Below are 17,255 nucleotides of genomic sequence, written 5' to 3' on the forward strand. Positions count from 1 at the left end.
ACCATTTGGGATAGACTCTTATTTGCTTTAAATGTATATTTGTTCTATGATAAAGTCCTTTTTAAATGGCGATGCTTAACATTTCTGTAACATTTCATGGACATGTTTGTTCCCCCGTTAGTATGACTATTTAGTTTGATTCAGTTCTATCCCTCTGCTGCTTTGAGCCAGCTTGAAATAGATACAGTATATTAACATCTATGGTTGATTATGGACCGGATAAACTCCCAAGCGAGGTAACAGCCTCTGACAGAGCTGTGATGGGCCTCTGATGCATGAAGAAGATGTTGTCTCTCCTTCTCTCTCTACCTTCTCTATCTCCTTCTCTCTCTACCTTCTCTCTTCTTCTATGTCTCCTTCTCTCTCTCCTTCTCTGTCTCCTTCTCTATCTCCTTCTCTGTCTCCTCTCTCTACCTTCTCTGTCTCCTTCTCTCTCCTTTCTGTCCTTCTCTCTCTACCTTCTCTCTCCTTCTCTGTCTCCTTCTCTCTCTACCTTCTCTCTTCTTCTCTGTCTCATTCTCTCTTATTCTGTGTCTCCTCTCTCTCCTTCTCTCTTCTTCTATGTCTCCTTCTCTCTCTACCTGCTCTCTCCGTCTCTCTCTCCTTCTCTGTCTCCTTCTCTCTCTCCTTCTCTATCTCCTTCTCTGTCTCCTTCTCTCTCTACCTTCTTTCTTCTTCTGTCTCCTTCTCTCTCTACCTGCTCTCCTTCTCTCTCCTTTCTGTCCTTCTCTCTCTACCTTCTCTCTCCTTCTCTGTCTCCTTCTCTCTCTACCTGCTCTCTCCTTCTCTGTCTCCTTCTCTCTCTCCTCTCTCTACCTTCTCTGTCTCCTTCTCTCTCCTTTCTGTCCTTCTCTCTCTACCTTCTCTCTCCTTCTCTGTCTCCTTCTCTCTCTACCTGCTCTCCCCTTCTCTGTCTCCTTCTCTCTCTCCTCTCTCTACCTTCTCTGTCTCCTTCTCTCTCCTTTCTGTCCTTCTCTCTCTACATTATGTCTCCTTCTCTGTCTCCTTCTCTCTCTACCTGCTCTCCTTCTCTCTCTCCTTCTCTGTCTCCTTCGCTCTCTCCTCTCTCTACCTTCTCTGTCTCCTTCTCTCTCCTTTCTGTCCTTCTCTCTCTACCTTCTCTCTCCTTCTCTGTCTCCTTCTCTCTCTACCTGCTCTCCCCTTCTCTGTCTCCTTCTCTCTCTCCTCTCTCTACCTTCTCTGTCTCCTCTCTCCTTTCTGTCCTTCTCTCTCTACCTTCTGTCTCCTTCTCTGTCTCCTTCTCTCTCTACCTGCTCTCCCCTTCTCTGTCTCCTTCTCTCTCTCCTCTCTCTACCTTCTCTGTCTCCTTCTCTCTCATTTCTGTCCTTCTCTCTCTACATTCTGTCTCCTTCTCTGTCTCCTTCTCTCTCTACCTGCTCTCCCCTTCTCTGTCTCCTTCTCTCTCTCCTCTCTCTACCTTCTCTGTCTCCTTCTCTCTCCTTTCTGTCCTTCTCTCTCTACATTCTGTCTCCTTCTCTCTCTACCTGCTCTCCCCTTCTCTATCTCCTTCTCTCTCTCCTCTCTCTACCTTCTCTGTCTCCTTCTCTCTCCTTTCTGTCCTTCTCTCTCTACATTCTGTCTCCTTCTCTCTCTACCTGCTCTCTCCTTATCTGTCTCCTTCTCTCTCTCCTCTCTCTACCTTCTCTGTCTCCTTCTCTCTCCTTTCTGTCCTTCTCTCTCTACATTCTGTCTCCTTCTCTCTCTACCTGCTCTCTCCTTATCTGTCTCCTTCTCTCTCTCCTCTCTCTACCTTCTCTGTCTTCTTCTCTCTCCTTTCTGTCCTTCTCTCTCTACATTCTCTCTTCTTCTCTGTCTCCTTCTCTCTCTACCTGCTCTCTCCTTCTCTCTCTCCTTCTCTCTCCTTCTTTCTGTCCTTCCTTTCTCTACCTTCAAGGTCCTTTGTGTTTGAAATGTAGTCCTGGTAGATTGTGTAAATCTTCTGCAGATGGGCTTGTTGTCATAGAACCAGGTGCCGAGTCTTGAAGGTCTCCAGACAAATTGATCTTTCAACTCTAGAAAAGGGCAGCGAAGGGCAACAGCCAGTCAGTGTAGGTAGAGGCCTTCAATCCAATGGAAATATCACATATTGGCCCTTTAAAATTGGGGCCTGTGTTATCTCTTGCTTCAGACAGAAGGAACATCTAGCTTCCTCAGCTCAGAGACAGCCATATGTTTAGATGGAACATTTCCTCCATTACCGCAATCCCCAAGACAGAGATTGTCTCCTATTGTTTACATTCGAAACCCAAGTAGTGAATATGACAAGCCGAGGCTGTATAGTTATTAGTGTATATACAACACAACCAGCTGCATGGGACCTAATTGATCATATGTCATTTCCACAGTCCACGGGATGACTCTAACTCAGTGCTCTCTCTCTCTCTCTCTCTCTCTCTCTCTCTCTCTCTCTCTCTCTCTCTCCCAGCAGCCCCGGGGTATCCTCGATTCTCAGGGAGTCTTGCCCACACCTTCCTTCCCATGAGCCACTTGGATCACCATGCCAACAGCGGCGTCCTCTACGGGCAGCACCGTTTCTACGACACCCAAAAAGGTGAGTGGCAAACAAATTAAAATTCAATCAGACAGAATGAAGATATTGAAATCCAATTGAACACAACAAAGTATGATGTAATTGGATAATGGATATTGCTCGCTATGTGGATGCCCACAGGGATATTACCTTAAATGTAATAATGTAATCCTGTCTTTTAGATTTGCTGCCTGGTTGGCCAATTGATGTTTTTTAAAGGGGAAGTTCAGGATTTTACAGCTTGATATTTCCTCAGCCTGAAAGTCGTCTATGGGCCAGTAAAAACTGTAATCCATGGTTTGGTTTTCTATTAAAACAGACACTACAAACTTAAGTTACCTTTACCCACTACTACCTAACAGTCAACGGAAGCAAATCTTGTTTGTTAAAGTCCAAATCACCTCTAAGTAACATCAAACCAAATATCAGTAGATTTGGTCATGACATTTTAACAATTACACACATTAGCCATTAACTTGTGAGCAAGTGGTGGCTAAAGTGACTGAAGCCTGCAGTGGCTGTTGAAGGGAAAACAAACCACGAATTGCACTTTCCAACACAAATCTCTAAAATCCTGAACTTCCCCTTTAGGAGTCTGTTTCTCTCTACCGAACTGAAATATAAATGCAACATACAACAATTTAAACGATTTGACTGATTTTCAGTTCATATAAGGAAATCAGTCAATTGAAATAAATAAATTAGGCCCTAATCTATGGATTTCACATGAATGGGCATTGGCACAGCATGGGTGGGCCTGGGAGGGTATAGGTCCTCTATAGGTTCTCTGGCAACAGTTCTGGTGGACATTCCTGCAGTCAGCATGCCAATTGCACACTCCCTCAAAACTTGAAACATCTGAGGCATTGTGTTGTGTGACAAAACCAGCATATTTTAGAGTGGCCTTTCATTGTCCCCAGCACAAGGTGCACCTGTGTAATGATCCTGCTGTAATCAGCTTCTTGATATGCCACACCTGTCAGGTGGATGGATCATCTTGCTCACTAACAGGGATGTAAACACATTTGTGGACAAAATAATATTTTTGTGCGTTTAGAACATTTCTGGGATCTTTTATTTCAGCTCATGAAACATGGGACCAACACTTTACATGTGGCCTTTATATTTTTGTTCAGTATAGAACATTTAAATATTTTATATTTATATAATTTGGAACTTTTATATCTTACAGAGAACTTCTATCTAAGAAGCCTTCCGTCCCAGCCCCCTCTCATCTCAGCCAATCACGGTCTTCCGCCCATCTCCAGGGCGGGGCCGGGTCACCCTCAGGGCTCCTGCAGTCGGGACATGGACCCAGGGGGCGGAGTCAGCCTACACAAGGGCCTGAAGGAGGGGTCCGTGGAGAGAGGGGTGGTCCCCAGCACCAAGGACAAGGAGAGGCCCAGCAGCAAACAGGAGGCCAAGGAGCGTCAGCAACACCATAGCCACCACCCCCAGCCCTCACATCCACACCACCACCACCCACACCCCGGCCACACACAGCCCCACCCCCACCAGCAGCACCCCCAGTACCCCCAGCACCCGGTCTCCCTGGAGGAGGTCAATAGCAGAGCTCTGGAGAGGCACATGGAGCACCAACAGACCTTAGGAATGACCAGAACCCTCAGCGCCTGCCTGCTCAATGGAAAGATGCAGAACGGGGGGGACTCTGGGACGGGGGGAGCCAAGGCTTCCATGACTAGCTATGGGGGGGAGGTGGTGGGGAGCAGGGGGGCTCAGACACAGGCCAGCCACAGACACATGGAGGGTGGGGGGAACATCCGCTGCACCAAGGAAGGGGTGAGCGGCGAGATGAGGATCAGTGAGCAGCCTTCGGACTGTCTGGAGGGGAGGGGCCAGATGCTCCACCACGCCCTTCCCTACTCCGTGGCGCCGCCCCTGCAAATGGGTTCAGCTGCTGGGGGAGGCCACCCCCACCTCCACCCCCACCACCACCCTCACCCGCATCCTGGGGGGTTCCACTGCCTTCAGCTCCACCCCAGCCACCCCCACCACCCCCACACACACCACCACCCGGACTTCTTCTGCCCGCCTCCACCTGCCCCTCTAACCAACCCCTCGCCGCATGAGAGGGGAGGGGAGGGGGCGAGACCCCAAAGTGACAGGGCCCACGTTCATACCATCTGTAGGGGGAGGACACTTGGGGGACAAGTCCAGCGGGCAACCCTTCCAGATGGGCACCCCACCCGACTGCCAGGGGTTGGTGGGTGGGGGCGGCAGTGCCAAGGACAAGGCCATGGAGAAGAGTCCCTGGCACAGGAAACAGCAGCAGCAGCTGTACAGAAAGGCTGAGAAGACCCCGGAATGGATGCAGCAGCAGAGTCACCACCCCCAACAACCCCATCCCCAACAACCCCTTCCCCAGCAGCCCCAACAGCCCCAGCCCCAACAAACCCAGCCCCAACAACCCCAGACCCAACAACCCCTTCCCCAGCAGCCCCAGACCCAGCAGCACCAAGCCGTGCGTTCTCGCAGCGTCGAATGCATCAATAGCGTGGGAGTGGACACCACCGATGTGTTCCGGCCCTCTCTTCCCCAGGGAGCCAAGGCCGGACACTCCCTCCCCCCACTCTGTCAACACCTCCCCCTACAGAGACTGCTCCCTCCCGGGCCCCCTGCCCAACGCCTCACCCCTGGGGGGTCGAGGAGGTGCAGGCGGTGGTGCTGGAGGTGGGAGTTGTTCCTTACAGAGAGATGGTCAGAAGGTGGCACGTATTCGCCACCAGCAGCACGGTGGGCCTGGCCCGGACCCCCCAGCAGCAGAGCTGAACCAGAACAACAAACAGAACCAGGACCTGAACAGGAAGCTGGAGATGTCCCCGTACGGCTACAGCAACAGTGGGCAGGGACAGCAGCATCACCCCCAGCAGCCCCCGGTTCCTCCCTGGGCCATGAGGCCTCACCACGTCCACCCTGCAGAGGAGGAGCAGCAGCGGAAGGCCTACATGGAGTCTCTCAGTGGTGGCAGGCAACAGCCCCAGCAACAACCAGGGCAAGGTATGGGCCTCCCTCCTCATCCTTCTCCCCAGCCCCAGCCACCTCCACCCCCAGCCCCCTCTCAGCAGCAGCAAGACCCCCAGGTCGCCTCACAGGCCCAGGAGGAGAGCAGTGCCATGAAGAGCCTGCTGAAGTACAGCACCCAGCAGCAGCCCCTGCTCCTCTCCCAGAAGAGTCCCTTCGGAGGCCTGGGAAGCCTCAAATCCGCTGGTCCTGGGGGTCCTGGAGGTGGAGCCCCCGGGGTTAGCTGCACCCTGCAAGGCAGCAAACAACAACAGGCCCTGCCCACTAGGAAGGGCCAGGCCAATGACGGAGAGCGCTCTGACTGTGGGGGCGTGGCCGGGAGGTGGGCGAGGCGGTGGGTCACGGTGAGGGAGAGGTGCGCCAACCGCCTGTGGGCACGCAGTCGCTGTGGCGAGGCAGAGGGAACCGTCCTGTCGCCCGGTGGACGCCCACCCCAACAGCCGGCAGGGGCGGGTGCACCCCTCCATGAAAGGTACGGGGTAACCTCTGGGCCTTTGGGGTCACTTGCTTAAATAAACAGAAGGAGCAGGGGAACTGAGCAGAGATTATTTATCTACGACCTTTGGAAGACCTCACTGATGAAAAATAAACAGCGGGCTTTGCCAAAGCCTAAAGTAGAAACAGCTTTATTTGACTAAACAGTTAGAGGCACTGGGAAGAAAAGAGAGGAGGAGAGGAGTACAAGGCAGGAGATCTGAGTCTGTGGCAGTAGAGCTGTAGTAGGTATGATTGGGAGAGAGAGAGAGAGAGGCAGGCAGTAGAGCTGTAGTAGGTATGGTTGGGAGAGAGAGAGAGAGACAGGCAGTAGAGCTGTAGTAGGTAGGGTTGGGAGAGAGAGAGAGAGAGAGAGAGAGAGGCAGGCAGTAGAGCTGTAGTAGGTATGTTTGGGGAGAGAGAGAGAGAGAGAGGCAGGCAGTAGAGCTGTAGTAGGTATGGTTGGGAGAGAGAGAGAGAGACAGGCAGTAGAGCTGTAGTAGGTAGGGTTGGGAGAGAGAGAGAGCGAGAGAGAGAGAGGCAGGCTGTAGAGCTGTAGTAGGTATGGTTGGGAGAGAGAGAGAGAGAGAGAGAGGCAGGCAGTAGAGCTATAGTAGGTATGTTTGGGAGAGAGAGAGAGAGAGAGAGGCAGGCAGTAGAGCTGTAGTAGGTACAGTTGGGAGAGAGAGAGAGGCAGGCAGTAGAGCTGTAGTAGGTCTGGTTGGGAGAGAGAGAGAGAGAGGCAGGCAGTAGAGCTGTAGTAGGTCTGGTTGGGAGAGAGAGAGAGAGAGAGAGAGGCAGGCAGTAGAGCTGTAGTAGGTATGGTTGGGAGAGAGAGAGAGAGAGAGAGAGGCAGGCAGTAGAGCTGTAGTAGGTATGGTTGGGAGAGAGAGAGAGAGGCAGGCAGTAGAGCTGTAGTAGGTATGGTTGGGAGAGAGAGAGAGAGGCAGGCAGTAGAGCTGTAGTAGGTATGTTTGGGAGAGAGAGCGAGAGAGAGAGAGGCAGGCAGTAGAGCTGTAGTAGGATGTTTGGGAGAGAGAGAGAGAGAGAGAGAGAGGCAGGCAGTAGAGCTGTAGTAGGTATGTTTGGGAGAGAGAGCGAGAGAGAGAGAGGCAGGCAGTAGAGCTGTAGTAGGTATGTCTGGGAGAGAGAGCGAGAGAGAGAGGCAGGCAGTAGAGCTGTAGTAGGTATGGTTGAGAGAGAGAGAGAGACAGGCAGTAGAGCTGTAGTAGGTATGGTTGGGAGAGAGAGACAGAGATAGACAGGCTATAGAGCTGTAGTAGGTATGGTTGGGAGAGAGAGAGAGAGGCAGGCTATAGAGCTGTAGTAGGTATGGTTGGGAGAGAGAGAGAGAGAGAGAGAGAGAGGCAGGCAGTAGAGCTGTAGTAGGTATGTTTGGGAGAGAGAGCGAGAGACAGAGAGGCAGGCAGTAGAGCTGTAGTAGGTCTGGTTGGGAGAGAGAGAGAGAGAGGCAGGCAGTAGAGCTGTAGTAGGTATGGTTGGGAGAGAGAGCGAGAGAGAGAGAGGCAGGCAGTAGAGCTGTAGTAGGTCTGGTTGGGAGAGAGAGAGAGAGAGGCAGGCAGTAGAGCTGTAGTAGGTATGTTTGGGAGAGAGAGCGAGAGAGAGAGAGGCAGGCAGTAGAGCTGTAGTAGGTCTGGTTGGGAGAGAGAGAGAGAGAGAGAGAGGCAGGCAGTAGAGCTGTAGTAGGTATGGTTGGGAGAGAGAGAGAGAGAGGCAGGCAGTAGAGCTGTAGTAGGTATGTTTGGGAGAGAGAGAGAGAGAGAGGCAGGCAGTAGAGCTGTTGTAGGTATGTTTGGGAGAGAGAGAGAGAGAGGCAGGCAGTAGAGCTGTAGTAGGTATGTTTGGGAGAGAGAGCGAGAGAGAGAGAGGCAGGCAGTAGAGCTGTAGTAGGTATGGTTGGGAGAGAGAGAGAGAGAGAGAGAGCAGGCAGGCAGTAGAGCTGTAGTAGGTATGTTTGGGAGAGAGAGCGAGAGAGAGAGAGGCAGGCTGTAGAGCTGTTGTAGGTATGTTTGGGAGAGAGAGAGAGAGAGGCAGGCAGTAGAGCTGTAGTAGGTATGTTTGGGAGAGAGAGCGAGAGAGAGAGAGGCAGGCAGTAGAGCTGTAGTAGGTATGGTTGGGAGAGAGAGAGAGAGAGAGAGGCAGGCAGGCAGTAGAGCTGTAGTAGGTATGTTTGGGAGAGAGAGAGAGAGAGAGAGACAGGCAGTAGAGCTGTAGTAGGTATGGTTGGGAGAGAGAGAGAGGCAGGCAGTAGAGCTGTAGTAGGTATGGTTGGGAGAGGGAGAGAGAGAGAGAGAGAGAGACAGGCTATAGAGCTGTAGTAGGTATGGTTGGGAGAGAGAGAGTTTTTTTTTAGTTTTAAATACTCTTTATTGGGTCTGGGGGCCCACCACACAATAAATACTCATACAAAACCACAGTTACACATCAATTAAAAACATAACTCCAATACTTCCTCCACAGCAACTAAACACAACAGCCTCTGAATACCCCATATACTCAAAAACAGATCGATATTGTTGACAAGTTTATAATAGGCAAACTCAACCCTTAGTCTCGCTGCCAACATTCCCTCCAGCATTCCCACCACATCCACAGACCCCTGTCTCGGAATGCTGTTCTTTCGGGTCTTCCATATCACTAATTTTGCTACGCCTAACACAAAATGAAGTAACACAACTATACACCCTTTTGACTGAACCTGTACTTTGGCCCAAATATATACAGTTGAGAAGAGAAAACCTCTCCCAACGTTGAGAATCAATCAGCGATCAGGTCAATCATCCCGACCAACCTGGGACACAGTAAAAACAGATTCAGGGATTCAGACTCAGCACAGAATGGACACCCCTCCCCAACAGTAGGGTCCAGATGCATGTTGGTGGCTATAGCTCCATGTATTATCCTCCATTGGAGGTCAGCTGTCCTCTTATCAATAGGCAGTTTGTATAATGATCGCCAACAGCCTTTTGGAGAGGCACCTGGACCAAGCACATCCGCCCACCTCGTCGATTTGACCCCTTCCAGGGAAGAGGCATGGAACACCTTTCCACATGTTCTGTACATGGCCTTCTTTCCAACCTCCTTGAACTCCTCCAGCTCCGGGGTATCGAAGGAAAGCAGCATCCCCACCTCCTTGAACTCCCCCAGCTCCGGGGTATCGAAGGGAAGCAGCATCCCCACCTCCCTGAACTCCTCCAGCTCCGGGTACCCAGCATCCCCACCTCCTTGAACTCCTCCAGTACCGAAGGAAAGCAGCATCCCCACCTCCTTGAACTCCTCCAGCTCCGGGGTACCGAAGGAAAGCAGCATCCCCACCTCCTTGAAACTCCCCCAGCTCCGGGGTACCGAAGGAAAGCAGCATCCCCACGTCCTGAACTCCTCCAGCTCCGGGTACCGAAGGAAAGCAGCATCCCCACCTCCTTGAACTCCCCCAGCTCCGGGGTACCGAAGGAAAGCAGCATCCCCACCTCCTTGAACTCCCCCAGCTCCGGGGTACCGAAGGAAAGCAGCATCCCCACGTCCTTGAACTCCCCCAGCTCCGGGGTATCGAAGGAAAGCAGCATCCCCACCTACTTGAACTCCCCCAGCTCCGGGGTATCGAAGGAAAGCAGCATCCCCACCTCCTTGAACCCCTCCAGCTCCGGGGTATTGAAGGAAAGCAGCATCCCCACCTCCTTGAACCCCTCCAGCTCCGGGGTATCGAAGGAAAGCAGCATCCCAACGTCCTCCTCGAATGCCCCCATCGCAGCACTAACAATCAGTGCAGGGAACACGTCATCCAGACCCTCCTTCCACCGATCAGAATTGGAAGTGTCAGTCACATACTGCAGATGAAGCACTGGCAAGGAGTCACAGACCTCAGCGATGACCTTCCTCAGTAGGCGAGATGATCGGATCCGCGCTCTTTCTCCCAGCTCCTCCAATGATCTGCTCCTGCTCCGCATCAGATGACCCAGCTTGGTACACCCCACACCTAACAGGCATGAACGTAGGCTGGCTGAACCCAGAACACTGGACTGGATGGCAGTGTTGTGAAAAAGAGGCTCTTCAAAAAGCCACATCCCTGGTGGCGTGCCGCCTTACGGGACTTGACAAGGACTCTCCAAGCCTGCATAACAGACTCATAAAATGGAGTCAGGCCAGGCAACTCACCCCCCTCCAGCTTTAAGAGGAAAAGGTGCTTGTCTAAGCCCAAACAGCCCACTCTCCTCATCAGTGTGTAGGCTGTTTCGACCCAGCTAGAACAGTCTCTGTACAACAATCTCTGGGCTGCTTGAAGTCGGAAAGCCATGATTCTAGAGGAAATGTCCACCAGGCCTTGCCCACCCTCGTGCAGTGGCAGGTACAGGGCTGCAGCTTTAATCCAGTGTTGTCCAGACCAGAAGAAATTGACAAGGGTCCTCTGAAGCTCTTGTATCAGACCCCGCGGTGGCTGTAAAATCATTAGTCTGTGCCAAAGGGTAGAGGCAGCAATATTACTAGCTACAAGGACCCTTCCCCTATAAGACAGCTGGGGCAGCACCCATTTCCATCTTGACAGTCTGGCACACACCTTCTCCACTACACCCTCCCAGTTATTTTTCTGAAATACATCAGAGCCCAGATAAACTCCCAATGTCTTCATCCCATCTCTGCCCCACTGAAGCCCCCATGGTAACTGTGGAGCGGACCCCGTCTGAAGCCCCCCTGGTAACCGTGGAGCGGACCCCATCTGAAGCCCCCCTGGTAACCGTGGAGCGGACCCCGTCTGAAGACCTCCTGGTAACCGTGGAGCGGACCCCAACTGAAGCCCCCCTGGTAACTGTGGAGCAGACCCAGTCTGAAGCCCCCCTGGTAACCGTGGAGCAGACCCAGTCTGAAGCCCCCCTGGTAACTGTGGAGCGGACCCCATCTGAAGCCCCCCTGGTAACTGTGGAGCAGACCCCGTCTGAAGCCCCCCTGGTAACCGTGGAGCAGACCCAGTCTGAAGCCCCCCTGGTAACCGTGGAGCAGACCCAGTCTGAAGCCCCCCTGGTAACCATGGAGCAGACCCCGTCTGAAGCCCCCCTGGTAACCGTGGAGCAGACCCAGTCTGAAGCCCCCCTGGTAACCGTGGAGCAGACCCCGTCTGAAGCCCCCCTGGTAACCGTGGAGCAGACCCAGTCTGAAGCCCCCCTGGTAACTGTGGAGCAGACCCAGTCTGAAGCCCCCCTGGTAACCGTGGAGCGGACCCCATCTGAAGCCCCCCTGGTAACCGTGGAGCCGACCCCGTCTGAAGCCCCCTGGTAACCGTGGAGCGGACCCCATCTGAAGCCCCCTGGTAACCGTGGAAGCCCCCTGGTAACCGTGGAGCGGACCCCGTCTGAAGCCCCCTGGTAACCGTGGAGCGGACCCCATCTGAAGCCCCCTGGTAACTGTGGAGCAGACCCAGTCTGAAGCCCCCTGGTAACTGTGGAGCGGACCCCATCTGAAGCCCCCTGGTAACCGTGGAGCGGACCCCGTCTGAAGCCCCCTGGTAACCGTGGAGTGGACCCCATCTGAAGCCCCCTGGTAACTGTGGAGCGGACCCCGTTTGAAGCCCCCCTGGTAACCGTGGAGCGGACCCCATCTGAAGCCCCCCTGGTAACCGTGGAGCGGACCCCCTCTGAAGCCCCCTGGTAACCGTGGAGCGGACCCGTTTGAAGCCCCCTGGTAACCGTGGAGCGGACCCCATCTGAAGCCCCCCTGGTAACTGTGGAGCGGACCCCATCTGAAGCCCCCCTGGTAACTGTGGAGCAGACCCCGTCTGAAGCCCCCCTGGCAACCGTGGATCGGATCCCGTTTGAAGCTGACCTGCCCACAGCGCTTCACTCTTTCCCCAATTGACTCTAGCTGAGGAGGCCCCCTCATACACCTTGAGAGTGTTTGAGAGAACCTTAACATCCTCAACCCTGTAATAAAAACTGTCAGGTCATCTGCATACGCAGACAGTGCTATTGTGGGACCCTTCATTACACCTGGCACAGAGAAACCAGTAAGCCTCGCTCTTAAAAAACAAAGCATTGGTTCAATCGCCAGACTATATAACTGCCCTGAAGTTGGGCATCCCTGCCTGATGCCCCTTTGGACAGGGATGGGGCAACTCAAACCAGCCCCCACCTTCACCATACACGAGGCCCCAGCATACAGTAAATTCATCCAAGACAAAAAAACATCCCCAAACCCAAAGGCTTTCATTGTTTTAAACAAGTACTGGTGGTCCACACGATCAAAAGCCTTCTCCTGATCCAAAGAAAGTAAACCCACATTTACATCAGACAGTTTACAAATGTCTAAAACATCTCTTATCAGAAACAAGTTATCAACGATAGAGCGATCAGGTACACAGTAAGACTGGTCCTTGTGGACCAACAATCCCAGATACTCTTTCAACCTGTTTGAGAGACATTTAGAAACAATTTTGTATTCTGCGCACAGCAAAGCAACAGGTCTCCAATTTTTTTATGAGAGCCAAATCCCCCCTTTTGGCAACAGTGAAAGCACCGCACGTTGACAGGATACAGGAAGAGAACCCTCACGTTGACAGGATACAGGAAGAGACCCTCACGTTGACAGGATACAGGAAGAGAACCCTCACGTTGCCAGGATACAGGAAGAGAACCCTCACGTTGCCAGGATACAGGAAGAGAACCCTCACGTTGACAGGATACAGGAAGAGAACCCTCACGTTGCCAGGATACAGGAAGGAAGAGAACCCTCACGTTGACAGGATACAGGAAAGAGACCCCTCACGTTGACAGGATACAGGAAGAGAACCCTCACGTTGCCAGGATACAGGAAGAGAACCCCCTCACGTTGCCAGGATACAGGAAGAGGATACACTCACGTTGACAGGATACAGGAAGAGAACCCTCACGTTGCCAGGATACAGGAAGAGCGTTGACAGGATACAGGAAGAGAACCCTCACGTTGACAGGATACAGGAAGAGAACCCTCACGTTGACAGGATACAGGAAGAGAACCCTCACGTTGACAGGATACAGGAAGAGAACCCTCACGTTGACAGGATACAGGAAGAGAACCCAGGATACAGGAAGAGAACCCTCATTGACAGGATACAGGAAGAGAACCCTCACGTTGACAGGATACAGGAAGAAGAAACCCTCACGTTGACAGGATACAGGAAGAGAACCCTCACGTTGACAGGATACAGGAAGAGAACCCTCCGTTGACAGGATACAGGAAGAGAACCCTCACGTTTCAGACAGATACAGGAAGAGAACCCTCACGTTGACAGGATACAGGAAGAGAACCCTCACGTTGACAGGATACAGGAAGAGAACCCTCAGGAAGAGAACGTTGACAGGATACAGGATACAGGAAGAGAACCCTCACGTTGACAGGATACAGGAAGAGAACCCTCACGAACCCTCACATTGACAGGATACAGGAAGAGATGACAGGATACAGGAAGAGAACCCTCACGTTGCCAGGATACAGGAGGATACAGGATAAGGAGAACCCTCACGTTGACAGGATACAGGAAGAGACCCTCATGAAAGGATTCACGTTGCCCAGGATACACCACAGGATTCATACAACCACTTCCAAATCCCCAATAGACCCCCAAAAGTGCATATAAAACTGATGGTAAACCATTAATGCCAGGGGCTCGGCCTGTTGAGAGCTGCATAACTGCTGTGGACAGCTCTTGCAGTGTAATGTCAGCGTCCAATGTGAATCTCTGCTCAGGTCCCAATTGAGGAAGACCGTGTAACAACTGTTCAGTACACAGAGAGTCACAATCCTCCGCCTTATAGAGGGCCGAGTAGAAATCCACGGCATGTTGACGCATTTCACTGTCATCCGTGGTCACCTTCCCATCAGGGAGACGAAGGCAGACCATCTGTTTACGTTGCAATGTCGACTGTCCTAGTTTTTAAAGCGCTAGGAGCATCCATATCCTTGAGGGAAGCGAAATGAGACCTAATCAAGGCACCCTTCACTCTTTCATGCAGAAACAACCTCAGTTCATGTCTCTTGTCCTGTAAGTTCATGACTAGTCCAGGGTCGTTCTGAGAGAGCAGCTTCAGTTCAATAGACTTGATGTCCTGTTCAAGGGCCTTGATAGTCTCTTTAACTTCAATTTGAGACAGAGCAGTATGCTGTTGACAAAATACTCGTATTTGTTCCTTCCCAACCTCCCACCATTGTCTCAAGGACTCAAAATTTCCTTTTGTAACCCTCCATTTTACCCCAAACAACAAAAACCTTTCACAAAACATGACATCATGTAACAATTTAACATTAAAATACCAGTAAGGTGATGACCTTTGTGGACAGGACAAGTGAATATCAACAGTAACAATATGATGATCAGAGAAACCCACAGGAGTAATGGCACACTTTCCAACCCTACTACAGTGGTGCTCAGATACATACAACCTGTCTGACCTTGCTGCACTGATACGACCTTCATTAACCTTTAGCCATGTGTTCTGCCTAACGTTTGCATTCCTTTACTCTCCACACATCAGAAAGCTCAAACTCAGTTAATAGACCAGACAGGCAAGTGGCTGACCGCAGGTGAGGTTCTTCAACAGTGCGATCAACAGTAAAATCCACTGTACAGTTCCAGTCACCCCCTAAAACCATACACCCCTCTTGGTCACACTGTCTTAAGGTTTCCTTTATTTGATCAAACACAGCAATACGCTCTGTGCTGTCTCTCTGCTAATGTTAGAGTTATGTAGAGATTCCACCCTTGAGGTTCGTTTTAGATAGATATTTGTGAGGTGCAGCGACTGCGTGTTGGGGGTTTGGGCTCATCAGGGGAAAGGTGGTGAAGACTTCTCCCTGAACTGATATTTGTCTCCTAGGACCTCCTCGCTCCATGTATCCCTCAGACCCTGCAGGAGAGGAGGAGAGGAAGAGGATGAGTGGAGAGCGGATGGGTCTGACCTGCCTGGACCGAGACAGAGAGGCCTACATCAGGTGAGACTCAGTCTGACGTTACTCAGCAATATGACATCATCATACACAGCTGGGCAACTTTCTGATTACAGACGTCAACAAGAACAAAGCGTAGACCTACCAAGGCCGTCACTATACGCTTGGAAAGAAGATATGTTACAAACAGCAACATGTTAACATATCTTTCCTGGAGACACCCTACCAGTTTTGGAGGCAGCGTTGTGTTTGCTAGCATAGAGTGGTAACGGTATCTACCTAACAGTAAATAAGTGTATTGTTTCACCCCACAGTTAAAGTTGTTTACAGTTAGTTAACAACCACTCCTAGACTCATTACTAGCTACTGTAACACTGTAGTGTCAAAAACAGGTCTTCAAATAGATGTCTTCCTCTACTCTGACCTTCCTCCTCTCCTGACTATCCTCCTCTACTCTCACCTTCCTCCTCTACCTTCTTCCTATACTCTCACCATCCTCCTCTACTATCACTGACTATTCTCCTCTAATCTCACCTTCCTCCTCCTCTCACCATCTCACCTTCCTCCTCTACCTCACCATCTCCTCCTATACTCTGACCACCATCATCCTCCTCTACTATCACCATCACCATCCTCCTCTGACCATCCTCCTCTACTCACCATTCTCCTCTCACCAATCTCTACTCTCACCATCCTCCTCTACTCTCACCATCTTCCTCTCACCATCCTCCTCTACTCTCACCACCATCTTCCTCTACTCTCACCATCTTCCTCTACTCTCACCATCCTCCTCTACTCTCACCATACTCTCACCATCCTCCTCTCACCATCTTCCTCTACTCTCACCATCCTCCTCTACTCTCACCATCTTCCTCTACTCTCACCATCATCCTCCTCTACTCTCACCATCTTCCTCTACTCTCACCATCCTCCTCTTCTCTCACCATCCTCCTCTACTCTCACCATCTTCCTCTACTCTGACCATCCTCCTCTACTCTCACCATCCTCCTCTACTCTCACCATCCTCCTCTACCACCATCCTCCTCTACTCTCACCATCCTCCTCTACTCTCACCATCTTCCTCTCACCATCTCACCATCTACTCTCACCCTCTACTCTCACCATCATCCTCCTCTACTCTCACCATCCTCTACTCTGACCATCCTCCTCTACTCTCTGACCATCCTCCTCTACTCTCACCATCCTCCCATCACCATCCTCTACTCTCACCATCCTCCTCTACTCTCACCATCTTCCTCTACTCTCACCATCCTCCTCTACTTTCGCCATCTTCCTCTACTCTCACCATCCTCCTCTACTCTCACCATCTTCCTCTACTCTCACCATCCTCCTCTACGCTGACCTTCCTCTATATTATTCTGTGTTTTCTGTCTCTCCTCATTTCTCTCTCAATGGTTCTATCTCAGGGATAATAAGGATCCAGTGGACTTCACAAGGATCCATCCGTCCAACAGCTGTCACGGTGACATCACCTCTCACCTCATGGTACCGGGTGGGACTTCCTACAATCTGGCCAATTGGAGACCCCTCTGCACATGCACACGCCCACTCGGCCCACCACCATTGGCTGCCGAGCACTGGAAGTCCCTCCATCTGGATGACAAGCCACTCCTACGGTGAGAAAGTTAAATTGGATTCAAATTCAGAAAACTTTATTTCCATAATAACCAACGTGTTGGTGTCACCCTATAAATAAAAAAACAATAAGATGTCTACAGATGTATTCTAGATGAGTCTTCATCTGGCTGTTTCATGTCCTGTTGCTGCCTTTGCAGGCTGTGTTGCAGTATAGCTGTATTGGTAATGAACGACACATGGCTACTGAATCTGTTGTAACACTTTCCTGATGTAGGAATCGGCCACTCAGCCCTTCACCAGAACCTCGCCCCAGGTTTTCCTGCAGCCCTGCCAGGGTCTCTACAGCCTGTGCTGCCTCTGGCCCAGGACCCGTCTACCCAGCTGGTGGTGCTACCCACAGAGCCTGCTGCCCACCCTGTCACACATCACCTGGGTGAGCCTTACTATTGTTCATTGGCTTTTCTCAATGGTTTTCTCCTCTTGCATGTCACTCCACATCCTTACTTAGTTACCCCATTATACCCATACACCTTAGGTTTGAGGGGTAAGTGTTATGGGGTAGATGTTAAGGGGTAAGGGTAGGTGTTAAGGGGTAAGTAGGGTAGAGTGGGAGGTGTTAAGGGGTAAGGGTAGGTGTTAGGGGGTAAGGGTAGGTGTTAAT

General features: G+C 51.5%; 1 pseudogene; it reads left to right on the forward strand.

Annotated features, from left to right (window-relative positions):
- Positions 1-17,255, forward strand: part of LOC135529085 (BAH and coiled-coil domain-containing protein 1-like) — a 42,942-nt pseudogene that overhangs the window by 22,851 nt on the left and 2,836 nt on the right.

The sequence above is a fragment of the Oncorhynchus masou genome, unplaced genomic scaffold, assembly GCF_036934945.1.
Source record: "Oncorhynchus masou masou isolate Uvic2021 unplaced genomic scaffold, UVic_Omas_1.1 unplaced_scaffold_1088, whole genome shotgun sequence".
In the NCBI taxonomy this organism is placed as follows: Eukaryota; Metazoa; Chordata; class Actinopteri; order Salmoniformes; family Salmonidae; genus Oncorhynchus; species Oncorhynchus masou.